Below are 14,248 nucleotides of genomic sequence, written 5' to 3' on the forward strand. Positions count from 1 at the left end.
CTAATAAACAGGGTTGGGAAGTCAGAAAATAGCATGCCCTTCGTGAGGATTGCTTATTGTAAGATGATACATCTTGTAATTTTGCTTGTGGCGCTTGTGTCCACTGCTGAGCAATATAACCCCCTATTCTAACTGACTTGTGTTTGTCACTTCATGTGTTTGTTTATCATCTAATGTGAACAGTTCCTGTGACGTAAGTTTAGAAAACCAGGCATTGTATATTAATATCCGGAGTTTTCTGGTAGTAAACGCTTATCTTTGTAACAACAACAAGCCTCTCCCCTTCCTCACTCCCTCACTCACTTGTTAACCCGTGAAGGTTCCAGTTTGAGTTTTCTTCTTCAGTAACCCATACTTGTTTCAAGAGGCGACTAACGGGATCGGGTGATCAGGTTCGCTGACTTGGTTGACACATGTCATCCGTTGCCAATTTCATAGATCGATGCTTATGATGTCAGGCACTGAGTTGTCTGTCCCACACTCGACTATTCATAGATCGCCGCCATATCTATACCTGGGATATTGCTGAGTGCGGTGTAAAACTAAACTCACTCACTTGTTGTGTAACGCAACAGCCAGCAACATTTAAGCTAAATGACTGTGGTCTTTCAATAATTTAGTTTGGACCAATCAATATAGTGATAGAAATCATGAGCATCCATCCACACAATTAGATTACGACGGTATGCAATAACCACCAAGTCAGCAAGTCTAAACAATTTTACATCGCACTGTGCAATATCACAGCTATATGGCGGCGATCTGTAAATAATCAAATCTGGACCAGACAATCCAGGGATAAACAGTATAAGCATCGATCTACGTAATTGCATGGGTCAAACAAGTCAGCAAGCCGAAACACGCGATCCCGTTAGTTGCCGTTTACGAGAAGCATGGTTGCTGAAGACCTATTCTAACCTGGATCTTCACAGGTTCACCCACTGTCAGTCCATTTGTCTGACGCGTCTCTAGGATTTCGAAATCCATGTACACATCCTAATTCCTTGAAGACCGAGCTACTTAGCACCGAATCAATAGCAGAGAATGAGAGATTATTGCTAATGCTGAGGCAACACAATCTGTCAATGTAGCTGGCTCAGTCGACTGAGGCAACACCCCAATCTGTCAACAGCTGAAAGCCTCAGGGCAACGTGGGACCACACAAGATTATGATAATCCTAGATCACGTCTACTTAAAGGCCGTGTTCAAACCTACACACAGACGGGGTGCGACTTCCTTGACTTGTCAAAGGTGACTTTTCAAAGCAATGCAGTATTCAAGTACATTCCATGAAATATCACAAAATTACCATTTCATGACGAAATTAAGCCATTGTGTAAAGAAGTGTGTTATGAAGGTTCATGGTAAATGTATGGATGCAGACAACGTACAAATATACGTTTTTTAAATTCAGATTTCAGTTTCACAATGTATGAGGCAGATGGTTAGAGGAGGCGTGTTTCCATAGAAAACGCCTGGGTGAGCCTTTAAATACATTTACTATAAAGCATATGTTTATCCTAGAAGCAAATACCAAGGTTAACTGTTAACATCGCCAGACTCTTGCCAGGCACAAATAGCCGTTACGGTCTTATCACTGATGGGCAGATAGCATATACACTGCTGAAGAGAAGCCAGTGGGAGAGAAATTGGAAACCCACTGGGTTTTATGGAGATTTGCACTCCAGCCTTTAATTAAAGTGGAAATAATTTAATTAACTTAAACAAGTCGTAGTTACATTGCAACGAAAAAGCAGCTGTTCTTGCGTTGACTGAATATGTAAAGTCACATGCCCATGAATACGTTTAAGATAAAGGGTAGAACTATTGTACTGTATTGCTGTAAAACATGATATAGTGTAAGTTTGATTTCTTAGGGTTCATGACGTCGCGGTCATTAGTTGTTTGGGCCAAATTACATCTTTTCTCGGCCATTTGTTTGGTTCCTTTGTAGTTTTACGCCTCACAAACAATGTTCCAACTATACGAGGTCGGTCTGAAAATAATCGAGTCTGCATCAGACAATCATGTGATTAACATCATGTACATCGCTCTGCGTGATTGGGATAAGATGCAATATTTCAGCCATCACGTGACATGTCCAAATTATACATCAATAATGTAGTTATGCTGAAGGAAATCGTGACAACAAAGGAACATACAGTATCACAGACCTTATCATTTAACCTTACAACATGAGGTGAGTTGGAATGAAGCTTGCTTGTGTAAGTGTGGCAGCTTGTACTAGCCCAGACTTAAACTGGTTTTATAGTGCCAGCTCACTCAGATACCACGCCGCAGTTAAGCATGAATACCCCACTCAGACGCATTATACTGACACCGAACCGACCAGTTCTTGTTGTACCCATTTCTGTCGACCAACAGGTACAATATTTTAAAGTCCACCTTCTGCTCTCCGGATGGACGCTGTAACCTCTACACCACGAGGGTGGTTCTTACAACATGACCAGCATAAGACAGTCTTCAAGAGGGACATGGGTCGCAGCAACACACTGTTAGGCCAACACACACGGCACCATGGGGACTTACGGTATTTGTCTGCGTGGTACCCTAATAATATGTATACCTCTCCTAGAGGTTTGCCCATTATCGGAGTGATAGCCAAAACAACCTAAAATTACTATGCACCGCAATTTAAAACCATTTAGAGAAGCAAAATATTTGGAAACCAACATGCCCGCTCTGGCGAAGAATTATTTTACGGTACTTCAAGCTCTTTCAAGGGTTACACCCAGTAACCACATTAAGAGATCATCGTTTTCAAAAGGTTTTATGGTAAAGCAGTCTAAGTCATATTCGACTCAGCATTATTCGTTACACGGCTTTCAGCTGCTTTTTACTCACTGTTGTAGCGTGCTCTATGTGCATCATTCGGAGACACTTGTACGGAAAATAGCACTCGGAATCGTTCGGGTTCATACTTTTTCGAGTTAAAAGTTCAAAAGACATGTGCCAGTGTCAACTTTTGCGATTCGGTAAGCTGTGTTCTTATTGGTTTTTGAAAAGGTTAGTTGACGCGACCTTTTACTAGGGTTTGTTAGATTCACTATATGAGTAATGAACAATGCTGAGCCTAAATCTACATAGGCTGATGGTAAACGTAGTTTTGTTCATGTGATTAATGAATTTGGGTGTGAATGTAATAAGTACCACCCACTGAATACCTGGTATCCTCACTACTTCGTAATGCGAGTGAATGAGTTAGTTTAGTTTTACGCCGCATGCAGCAATATTCCAGTAATATCACCAGAACTGGTCTTCAAACATTGTATCAATGGGGGGGGGGGAATTAATATTCAATCCAGGTCTTCGGTGTGACGAACGAACGCTTTAACCGATAGTCTACCTTACCATCCCCTTTGGTAATGTCGTTAGTCCGTTCGTTCAATATTTTATTCATGCATGCATTCAACCATTCTTTGTCACATACATGTCTGCATGTAGGAAATCCCACCAGTTGTTGCTATTTCACATTCGACGCATTCCTAAACAATATCAAAATCTGGAGTCATATTTTCAGTCTCGACCAGGCAAGTAATGTAATCACCGTGACCTTTCTAATATTTCCAGAGTCAGTAAGCTCCAGGCGCTGTCAAAGATCTGTGCAGAGGTATAACATTCATTTAAGTGATATTAGAGGTCTAATGATAATGAAAAACGGATTGGATTGGAAAGGCATTTTTCAGTCGAGAATAGGACACTGTGATACTTGCTGACTAAAAGTAATATGAGTCAATAACGCGAATATTGAATCTCTTAGGTATATTGAACATTAACGAGAACGAACATTGCTTGTGGGAATAGGTCTCGTTGCATACACACACTGATGCTAATAAACAGGGCAATGTGTTTCCACCTTGACGCAGTCCACATCTAATTTTGTTAACTTTCTGTCAAGTGTTTCAGGTAGGTTTCAGGGACTATGATGTTTTTGGATTATTGCCCGATGTATAATAGCGATGGGAATAACCTAGCTTTTCTGTGATTACTCAAAATTATCAAAACACATACACACAAACTCACTCTGCCACCTGTGTGTACAATACATTTAATCATAAAGTGGACAGACGATTGAAAGCATGAATAAACGCTGTTCGTGTAAATTGCACATGAAATCACATACGAAGTAACTACAGTACTTACATTTCATTTGAGACCGATGAATTTCTCACTGACACAAAATATTAATGTAACAAAACCAATATGATTGTTTATTACTTGGCTGTTCTAACAGCAAGTGACGCCCCTCGTTAAGTGACACCAAAACAAGTATCTTTTGATACACGCTTTTATTCGTGTGTAGAAAATTATAAGACCAGTCACAGAGTTGGTCTATCGAATTCGTGTGACTGTACAAACTTTGGTCCTAAAGTCGTTTATCGTAAATTACATGACGCTATTATAGATCTATAGTGACTCTTCAGTGGTACACACATGGCGGGAGACTTCACTTACCCGTCAGCGTAATGTCTCGGCAGAAATCAAGCACCCCCGTTAACATTAATACCGATCATCTGTCATTCGGACCCCAAAGTGCACTTTTCAAACATCCTTTCAAGGTAAACATAAGCTTTTTCCGATAACTAATACTGTCTTTAATTGAGTCTCAAGTACATCAGGACGTGACCGATGAAGCAATTCTAATGATCTGTTGAAAGACATCTGAGGGACGTCTCTCTAAGTATTACATATCCACCTGATGTTTAATGGTTAACTAAACCACGTTCATCTGAGCTGAATGTAGATAAATATGATATGAACTGGCGATGACTATTGAGTAGGAAACAACTATTCCGATTGAGATAGTCTATTGCAACATACTATTGTGATAGTGATAGTCTATTGCAACATGCTATTGTGACAGAGATAGTCTATTGCAACATGCCATTGTGATAGTGATAGTCTATTGCAACATGCTATTGTGATAGTGATAGTCTATTGCAACATGCTATTGTGATAGTGATAGTCTATTGCAACATACTATTGTGATAGTGATAGTCTATTGCAACATACTATTGTGATAGTGATAGTCTATTGCAACATGCTATTGTGATAGTGATAGTCTCTTGCAACATACTATTGTGAAGGTGATAGTCTATTGCAACATACTATTGTGATAGTCTATTGCAACATGCCATTGTGATAGTGATAGTCTATTGCAACATGCTATTGTGATAGTGATAGTCTATTGCAACATGCTATTGTGATAGTGATAGTCTATTGCAACATACTATTGTGATAGTGATAGTCTATTGCAACATACTATTGTGATAGTGATAGTCTATTGCAACATGCTATTGTGATAGTGATAGTCTCTTGCAACATACTATTGTGAAGGTGATAGTCTATTGCAACATACTATTGTGATAGTCTATTGCAACATGCTATTGTGATAGTGATAGTCTATTGCAACATGCTATTGTGATAGTGATAGTCTATTGCAACATGCCATTGTGATAGTGATAGTCTATTGCAACATACTATTGTGATAGTGATAGTCTATTGCAACATACTATTGTGAAGGTGATAGTCTATTGCAACATGCTATTGTGATAGTGATAGTCTCTTGCAACACACTATTGTGAAGGTGATAGTCTATTGCAACATACTATTGTGATAGTGATAGTCTATTGCAACGTACTATTGCAATAGCGATGCACTATATTGTTGAGTGCGGCGTCGAACAATAAACAAACAAATCTGAATTTATTGTTCATGTTCATCCTGATTATGTCGTGCTGTCCAAACTGGTTAATACGTGTATCCCAGTTCCACGGTGTTCATGGTGTCAGTCATTCGGCGTTAGGTACGGTCTGCTGTAATACAGCCTGACTACAGCAGACAACAGCGTTACAGGTAAAACATAACAGTGAATTGTGGTATCAAACAACATGTACATGTAACTGTTATCAGTATAACATAACTGCAACTCTTAGAACGTTTGGTTTCAGAGTCATCTCATAAGTCCATCAGGAGGTCCTATCGTACCTGCAATATAACTGTCAGGAAGTGATTACACCGGGTTCTCTGGAGAGAGATTACATCCTTGTGGTTAATTTCTTATCTTAATGAGATTTTATTCCTAGCGTGCAGGAACGATACATTTATCTCACTGTAAACGTTTTTCTATTGTATGTTTTTCTTCTTCTTTTTTTTTCGTTTTTTTTTAAATCCAGGTCGAACATTAGCTTCGTGTGTGTTCTCTCACTTGCTGTTTTGAAAGTACTAAGTACTGAGAATGGTATTACACCGATCAGGAAAGTCCCAAAGGCTGTGGGGTAGCTTAAAGGTTGAAGCGTTCGCTCGTCACGCCAAAGATCCGGGTTTTACCACATGGGTTCAATGTGCAGTCAATTACTGATGTCCCCCACCGTGATATGCTGGAATATTGCCAAAAGCGGCGTAAAACCATATACTCACTCACACAAAACCAGCCTGTTGCTGTTGCCGTCATCATCTATTGTGCATACATATTATATCTGCCTTCAACCACAGGAGTCTATTAGTGGTTCCACAGCACTTTATTCGATGTCTGATAGATAACCATACAAAGGCAGACGTGGCCAGGTGGTATCAGGAAGCGACAGTCAACCAGCCGCTGTCCGAGGGTCAAGTCCTGACTCTAAGTATACACTGGTTGTCAGGCAGTCCCAAATCTTATGGCGGTACATGTATCGTCTGTCTACGGTATGTAGCACCTCATCTACAGACTTATGCCTTCAATCAGCATTCGCTAAGGTTAATTAGATGCAGCTGACCTACCCATGACGTTTCTGATTGGCGTAATAATACTACTCAAGATGCTGGTATTTCAGATGCATTGGCAGCACTGTCAAGATTTAGACGAACCCTTAACTTAACCTAGGAAGCAAATTTCATTCATATTTATACCTTTTCATATAGTGTTTGTTTGTTTTTTCATTCACATCAACTTTCGAGTCTTAAAGTGAGAGGCAACATGCATAAAAATCACACTTACCTATTCAGTAACATTATGTGCTGGGAATAGTATACAAGGCACATAAAGAACCTGTGCACACAAAAATGTACAATCTAAATTTATCAAATCTGCGTAGACACACAAGGATTTGAACTAAGAGATTAGTAACATGTATCCAACATGCATGCACGTGCCACGTTCCGTGAAGTCAGTGGTTTCGTCCTTGAGACGTGCAACTCGTTGTTGCACGTGCATTCCGGCAAAGAGAAAGAGAGCAAATGAATGCCACACAATACTGTCACTTTGGGAAGATCAACCCAGGCCACTGCGATCTTTCAAACAATTAAACGGCTATTGAAACGCATGTGTGTGTGTGCGTGCGTGCGTGCGTGCGTGCGTGCGTGCGTGCGTGCGTGCGTGTGCGTGTGCGTGTGTAATAAATGAAGAATGAAGAACGTCTTGATTTCCCCATATCCAGTCCAGTTGGCCCCTTTCCAATTTAAAAAGAATTGTTTGTGTCAAAGAATATTTAAATATATATCTACAAACAAACAATTGTTTCAAAGACTTGAAAAATTCAAATCATATTTACAGTCCCGTGGGTACCCAGTTCTACTTGTGGAAGATGGAATAAAGAAAGCAGTTAACATAGACAGAAAGACACTGTTGAAAGTTCGTGATAAACAAACAAATAACGCTGTCAATCTGGCCTATGTGTCAACACACAACCCCAGGAATCATATCATAAAACAAAATGTTCCAGTCTTAAATGCTGATATTAAGATCAATCGAATTATGGCAAATGTAACTATAATAAAAACTAAACGCCAAACGCCAAACGCCAAACGCCAAACACATACTGACACGTGCCAAAATCGACTTACCTACTACACCTACAGAATTGAGTGTCTCAAAATGTAAACGGGGAAATTGGGGAACTTGTGAGTATATACTTGAAAGCTCATGTATTAAATTCAAAAGCAGAAAACAAATGTTTCATGTAAGCTCTAACATGGACTGCTCCCTTATTTATGTTATTATATGCCAAGGGTGTCATGAAGAATACATTGGACAAACGGAGTGCTTGGGGGCAGAATGCGCGTCCATAAACAGCAGATTAAGGACCCGGAAACCAGGTACATCCCCTAAGCGCTCACATCGACAAATACGCAGCAGGAAAGGAAAGAAAATTTAAAATATTCCCTTGTCACAAAATGAAAACTGCTGATGCCATGCTGCGTAAAGCTAAAGAAAACTTTTTCATTAAAGAACTGTGTCCATCATTAAATCAGTAACGCAGTGTATTGGAATCATACTTGTTTTTCGTATGCTTCTATTGTATTACTGTCAGTGTTAAAGCCGCCACTGTGACGTCATGGCAACACCACGTCACAACATTTGTATACAGTTGTATTGTGACGTCAAGACAAAAGTGACACCATAACAGTCTGTTTAACTGAAATCATGAAATCACTTCTCCCTGAAGATACACGAACTCCCATCTCAATGAGGCTCCTGTAAACTGGATTATTTGTTGCCATCAAAATTATATATATTCAGAGACTAAGCGTTCGCCTAAGCTGGTATATTGTTGGGTGCCGCGTTAAACAACAAACAAAACATCAAGCTGTCAGACCGTGATGTAACCGAATACTGTTCAGACGGGGTTCAACAAAGCTCAAGAGTGCTCTGACTTTATAAAGGGTCACTGCACCATGCTTACGGTGTAATTGATATGAAACACATATAAAATCACAACTTTCGATTACAAAAAGCACATTCCCCATTAAACTTGTTCGGCTCTCTCACCATAAATTCTCTGTGATAACAGTAATCAATACAATGTCAAACCGCAACAACGGCGACCAGCATGCGGTTTCCCCAGCACAGCCACGGAATCGGCTCTCTCGACTTCACTTTGAAGTTCATGAAGAAACTAAGATGAAAAAAGAAAAGACTCAACCGTTTTACATCAAACAAACATTGGAAAAGGAAAAAAAAGTTTCTTTAGTTGTTTAGAACTGTTATTATTACATCACTGACAAAAACTGAAAAAGATTTGTTCGCATTTGACAACATCCATCATCATACGCTTCAATTGCAAGTTAATACGCCATTGCAGTTATTACGTTGGGAGTAACTCTTGCGGAAGTGTTCACACCTTGATTACTTCTCAGGCGTGTATTCCTCCGCCAGAGTGCTCCTTCCACGTGGTGAGTTCATTCAATTCACAACAGCAGAAAAATCTTCCAAGTGACATGTTGCCGTTTTTGTCGCCTGTTCCTTAAGACAAAATCCCCTGATCGATGGCGCGTTGTCTTTCAGCCATTTTGCCAGTGCCACAAAACATGGCTTCAAAGAGCTCGAGACATTAGACGTCACGTCCTGGAGTAAAAGCCTCTTAGGAACAACCAAATTGGATCATGCTAGCCATCGAAATCCTTAATAGTTCCGAGTTTGGGCCCAGAGGCTTTCTAAGGGTAAGACCCGGTACAGAGTTGCTTGGAAGGTTTGCTCGACAGACCGTAGGGCTTAGAGAGATGGGGGACTAAACATGGACGGGGCATTTTGTCAAGTTGCGGGATTGTCCCTTAAAGCCATCATGAGCAATCATAAGGTTTATCTTGAGGATTAGATACGGATTATAGATACCCTTGACGGAATAATGAATGCAAGTAACTGTTTCGGGCATTATGAAGAGGTAGTGTTGAAAGTGAGGAATAGCAGATCAACAATGGCCACGAAAACAGCTTCGGGAACATCCGAGTCGTTGAAGGTGCCCGAGGGATGTTCTGAATACAACAAAGACTCACGTTAACGAGAGACGAATCGGGCTATCTCGGCGCCTTTTGTATGAATGATATAATTATCAACATAAACCTTGTTGTGCACTGTATCTTTCTCTCAATGCATTCTCTGAAGGCTGGAGGGCGCATTTGTCATGACGTCATGAATGTCAGTGTGACATCATATGTGTCGATGACTCTGGCACAGGGTCACTTGTCATGACGTCAAAAATATCAGTGTGACGTTATGTCCGTCAGCCCTCTGGGCAAGAAATAGCTCTTAAGGGCATACTGCTTCCTTGGTCGACAGTAGTTGTTCTATAATATTTCAAGACCATTTAGGACTGGTCTTCAGAAACCCATGCTTGTCGTAAGAGGCGACTAACGGGGTGGTCAGTCTCGCTGATTTGGTGGGCACGTGACATCATATTGTAACCGCGTAGACCGATGCACATGCTGTTGATCACTGACTGGTTCGGACTCGATTATTCGCAGCTGGAATATTGCTATATGTGGCGTTAAACAACAGACAAACAAACAAATAATTAAGTGCAAATTCCCTCATGCCTCGGACATTTCATGCGAGTTGTTTTACAAAAGGATCGAGAAAACCCTTTTCATGTTCACGTGAAATCAATTGTACAGTTGTGACACCTTCATGAACAGATATTTGTTTCAGCAGAAAACCGGTGGTGGGATGGCCTAGTTGTTAAAGCGTTAAGCCGAAGACCCGAGTTCGATTCCCCACATGGGTACAATGTGTGAAGCCAATTTCTGGTGCCCCCTGCCGTAGGAATATTGCAAAAAATCGCTTAAATTGAATTTTGCTAAAGTCACTCACACACTCACTCTAACCCAACCGACCTAAAGTCCCAAATAATCTCATTTAGGAAAATAACACTGAGTCTTCCTTTCTCCTTACAACAGTAACGATCCCTGTATTGTTCCCCACTCGAGAGCGGTTAGGTAGGATGCAATCACCGGATCCTTCATCAAATTGTGTTTGATAACTCATCCTAAAAATATCAAACAAAATCATGTAGCTTTAAACGGGCCTAATCTAAAACTCACTCAGTTACCTTAAAAGCATGTCCATCGTACGACATTAAAAACAAAGGTTGCACGATTCCTAGCTATTTGACATCGACAGCATCAAAGGCAATGATTTGCTGAGATGTTTCGTGATGTGATTGCAAATATAAGAATAAAATCGACACACAAAAACAAAAAGGGTCTTAACAAATGCAACATTCTCGTGACTGAGCATTGCTTATTCCCAGAACACAGTGGTCGGCGTTAGGACAGACACAAGTATATTTAAGTCGGATTTGACCTTTGTGTATCGACACAGCCAGTCGTGCTTGATTGTATTTTCTTTACCCAACATAAATATTTGCTGAAAGGAAAGTGTCGTCTAATATTTAGGAAAGTGTCGTCTAATATTTATATTCAACTCCCTGTGGAAAATAACATTCACGTTCTGATATATTTATACTCATGCGTCGGACCTTTGCACAGTTGCCATCGACTGGCGGTTCCTGACTGCATCAAACAACAGACAGATGATTATGAAAGCGCTGCTTTTTGCAGACACGAGTGAGCAAGGAACAAGGAACAAGCTGTGGAATCAGGAACGCACACGTGGTATAGAAGATCATGGAATGACATGATAATGGTTCTTTTGATTAAAAGAATGTTGTGCTTTGATTCTTAACTTACAGGAATCAGTTTTGTGTTAATTTCATGTCTATCTATGAATTTGCCAGACCTTTAAAGAACATGACCTTTTTGTCATATGAGTGACATAGAGTGATGTGTTTTGAGCTTATTAACATGTGCCAGTGAGATCCAAAGCATTCTGAGTATACTGCAGTTCTAGCTGAAAGGGACCCCTAAGGAAATCGAATAGTCAGGCTCGCCTATGCTGATGCATTTCATCGTAGACCGAGTGTTCATGGTGTCGACCACTAGATTGGATCCAGACACAATTGTTTACAGACTGCAATATAAACAGCTGCGAGGACCTGGCCCAGCGCCATGATGTCATGCGCGCGAACATGACATGATATTCAAGTCGTTGTTGATTGTAGTTTTTCTTTGAAAAGGTTATTTTAAGCACGATATCATTGAATTGTTCTTTTTTCCCACAGTGACACCGGGGAGTAAAACATTCAATTCAATAACCTCAATAAGGTCGTGGTACAATGTTTAGCAAAGTCACGTTAGAGCCAGGTCTCAACTGTTTGACATGCCACAGACAGAGATTCCTATTTAATTGAGTCCACGACCTTGATATGTCCACTAAAGTCCGAGCCATTAGGCCACGAGAGGCGGCGAGAACTGCGCTCCTTTCTTTAACGTCGGAACAGTGGACCACAACAAGAGTTAATGACCTGATCGTCTGCCCGTGGAGTTGATGACATGCACAAGCACGAGCAGACGACACCGCAGACGACAGCAGATATTGTCTTGACACGAGGTATGGCTTGTTTGCCGGGCTTATGGTCAGTGAAAGGTCCTGGAATCTCAATCAATCCTAGGGGCTTTCATCACCTATCGATCGTGAGATGCGGTTATCAGGTCGCCGATTAATCGACGCAGATGCGTTTATCAATTTGCAGATTACCAAACCCGCTGTACAAAAGACTCCTACGCCGTCACGTGACGTTATTTATGGTAATTATGAAATGATTTTCTCAAAGGTCACTGGCCTCACTTATGTTATCAAATTGAAATTGACAAGGCGAGTCAGCTTCAGGAATGTACATGAAATTATCACCTTGTATTGAAACCGCCACAAGCCAATTTAGGAGGAAGGGACAACCTGCCAAGCTGAAAGAATGTCCCTGTTTCAAGAGGGGTTAAGCTGATTCTGAAATACCACCGGACATCCACTTACATTATCGAAATAATTATCTAAGAAAATGTCTTCGAGATGTCACTTGCGCTCAAGCGTTGCGCACGAAAATCAATGTTTGTTCTCCATATTATTTCTAGGATCAACGCTTGGGTCGTAGTTCCAGCACAGGCATGTCAGACAGGACTTCTGCATACATGTTTGTTGTTTATCGCAACACTTGCACTCATATGACGCTGTCATATGACACTGTCACATGACGCTATATTAGTAGCTGTTCGCAATAAGCTAACGACATCACACTGCCTGACGTTTCCCTCATATTTTTTAACTTTGGGTTTTTTAACGCCACCGTGATCTGTAAATGATGGCGTCTGAACCAGACAATCCAATGATCAATAGCATGAGCATCGATCTACTAAAGTGGGATACGATTACATGTGTCAACCTAGTCAGTGAGACTGACCACCCGTTCAGTGTGCAAAATATTCCAAATTTTGCAAGCCAGTCGAGCCTGCAATTTATTGGCCCACAAAATGATTCACTAGCCCAAAATGGGAATGTAGAAACTAAACAAAATATTACAAAAATATATAAGAATGAGATATTGTCTGCATAACACTGGTTTCATCATTAACCTGTTAATGTGATGAACATTTGAAACAGACCATTATTGTGCATGTTTTAAAAGTGTATTATAACTTAACGAGACGAACAGAGTGATATATTTACAAAATGATCCAATGAAAATTTACAAGCCGATCTGGCCAGTGACTGTGGACATTTACTTACCCGACTGGATTTTTGCTAGCCAAGGTAAGAGGATAAGTGGCTATTTCGCACACTGCACCCGATCCCGCTAGTCGCAGAATGTAACGTAGAGACGTGCGTTGCTTCAGACACTTGGCTACCCTACCGCGCGTTTATAAACCGGACCCGTGAAGATCAAGGGAGAATAGGTTTTCAGCAACACATGTTTGCCACAAAAGGCGACTATGTTTGTCGTAAGAGGCGGGTGGTCAGGCTCGCTCACTTGGTTGACACATATGATCGACTAACCAATTGCGCAGATCGATGCTTCTGCTGTTGATCACTGGCCCAGACTCGATGGTTTACAGGCCGCCGCCATATAGTTGGAATATTCCTGAGTGCGGCGTAAAACTAAACTCGCTCACTTTAAAAACCGAAAACAACCGCCAAGCCAAGGGGAAGAAAATCTTAATGAAATTGGCAGTCTAAAAGGCGATGTTCTATTCCAGTGCTAATTTGAATAACATAACATGCTATCACCGCTATTTGATTTCATTATGTTAGAACTAAATAATAAATCCTCTGCCACATCTCTCGCCACACTATCCCATCACACGTGCTACACCATCACCCATCCGCAAATATTGCCCATCCAACCAACACACGCATCGCCACATTCCCTGTCAGTGTTTCAATGGGAAGCCATGCGTGGATCGTCCGTCCACACCCAGCACATGTGCGTCAATATCAGTGTCATACACTCTATTTCCTTCTGCAAGGATCCTCCATTACATGACACTCAACACCCAACTTTGACATTTAAACAACAATATCTCCTGTAAGTACACATTCCTCCGTGACTGTTATTTTGGCACGGGTTCGAAACACCAAGA

Source organism: Haliotis asinina, chromosome 2 (assembly GCF_037392515.1).
Source record: "Haliotis asinina isolate JCU_RB_2024 chromosome 2, JCU_Hal_asi_v2, whole genome shotgun sequence".
Lineage (NCBI taxonomy): Eukaryota > Metazoa > Mollusca > Gastropoda > Lepetellida > Haliotidae > Haliotis > Haliotis asinina.